The sequence below is a fragment of the Triticum urartu genome, chromosome 1A, assembly GCF_056163025.1.
Source record: "Triticum urartu cultivar PI428250 chromosome 1A, HENAU_Tu73, whole genome shotgun sequence".
In the NCBI taxonomy this organism is placed as follows: Eukaryota; Viridiplantae; Streptophyta; class Magnoliopsida; order Poales; family Poaceae; genus Triticum; species Triticum urartu.
The window spans coordinates 34,875,607-34,877,657 of record NC_141873.1 but is presented as its reverse complement, the minus strand read 5'-3'; positions in this window follow the sequence as shown (position 1 = coordinate 34,877,657).

The following is a 2,051-nucleotide window of genomic DNA, read 5'->3' as shown; positions in this document are numbered from 1 at the left end:
TTTGCGTTAGTGCGACTCAGGTGAGTCCTCTGTCTGTATGAAGCCTTTGGACCGTGTGAAGCCTTTGGTCTAAGGTTTGTCTTCTTCACGTGAGGTGTCATGATGACATTCACAGGAAGATTCTCCAGACACCTTTTAGGAACCCAGATCTTCTTCATAGGCAGTCTATTCCTGCAGTTAGTACCAATGTACCTGGAAAACACTTCACCATTCTGATTCTTAAACAGTTTATAGTTTGCATCAAAGGATTCATCAATGACAATGGGGTTAGCACAAGTGAACCCAGATAGAGTGGATGGATCTGCTGAAAATTCCTTTGCAGCAACCCATGTGGTTTTGGGGTACTGCTCAGGTTTCCAGTAAGAGCCATCAGCATTCATTTTCCTTATGAACCCAACACCCTCTTTCCTCGGGTTTCGGTTCAAAATCTACTTTTTGAGGACATCACATAGTGTCTGATGCCCTTTAAGACTTTTGTACATCCCTGTTTCAAGCAATGTCTTCAACCTAGCATTCTCATCAGCAATAGCAGTGGAATCCTCAGCAGAGGGGTTAGTTCCCACATCAACAGTTGAAGATATTGCAACAGTAGCAGCAGTACAACATTCAGCAACAGTAGTAGCATTATCACGCTCAATGCATTTAAGACATGGTGGTTCAAATCCTTCCTGAGCGGAGCTGATCTGTTCAGCGCGAAGTGACTCGTTTCCTTTTGAAGATCTTCATGAGCCGCTCTCAATTTCTCAAGATCTTGCTTCCTTTGAAGATAATCATAGGAAAGCTTTTCATGAGTTGTTGAGAGAGTTTCATGACGACTTTCAAGTTCCTCATACTTAATGTGAAGATTTTTTATGTCTTCAATTAAGGATTCAGATCGAGTCATTTCAGCACCTAACAGAACATCGCTTCTGTCTAACAGTTTTTGAATATGTTCCATAGCTTTCTGTTGTTCAGTTGCAATTTTAGCAAGTGTTTTGTAGCTGGGTTTTGAACCACAATCAGAGTCAACGTCACTAGATGTTTGATAGTGAGTAGTGCGTGTGTTTACCTTGGCACCGCGTGCCATGAAGCAGTAGGTAGGAGCAGAGTAGTCCTTCTCATTTGCATCGGTGTTGGTGATGAAGTCATTGTCTTCAGTGTTGAAGATGGACTTGGCAACGTATGCTGTAGCCAGACTTGCGACGCCTGAATCGGACTCCTCCTCAGACTCCACCTCCGCCTCCTCAGAAGCGGATTCCTCCTCTGAATCCATTTCCTTGCCAACAAACGCACGTGCCTTGCCAGATGAGCTCTTCTTGTGTGATGAAAACTTTGAGGAAGACTTGGAAGAAGACTTTGAGTATTTCTTCTTCTTCTTGTCGTCAGAGTCATATTCCTTGCTCTTCTTCTTCTTTTTGTTCTCATTGTCCCACTGCGGACACTCAGTGATGAAGTGGCCAGGTTTCTTGCACTTGTGACATGTTTTCTTCTTGTAGTCGTGAGCAGAAGCTTCATCATTCCTTGAGCTTGATCGGGAAGACTTTCTGAAACTTTTCTTCTTGGTGAATTTCTGGAACTTCTTCACAAGCATAGCAAGTTCCCTTCCAATGTCTTCAGGATCATCCGAACTGCTGTCAGATTCTTCTTCAGATGAGGAGACAGCTTTTGCCTTGAAGGCACGAGTTCGCCCATAGTTTGGACCGTAGATATCTCTTTTCTTAGAAAGCTGAAACTCATGTGTGTTGAGCCTCTCAAGTATGTCAGACGGATTGAGTGTCTTGAAATCAGGACGTTCTTGAATCATCAGGGCTAGGGTGTCAAACGAACTATCAAGTGATCTCAGTAGTGTCTTGACGACTTCATGTTTGGTGATCTCAGTAGCGCCGAGGGCTTGAAGCTCATTTGTGATGTCAGTGAGTCGGTCAAATGTGAGCTAGACATTCTCATTGTCATTTCGCTTGAAGCGGTTGAAGACGTTGCGAAGGACAATGATTCTCTGATCTCTCTGGGTTGAGACGCCTTCATTGACCTTGGAGAGCCAGTCCCAGACCAGCTTAGATGTTTCCAAAGCA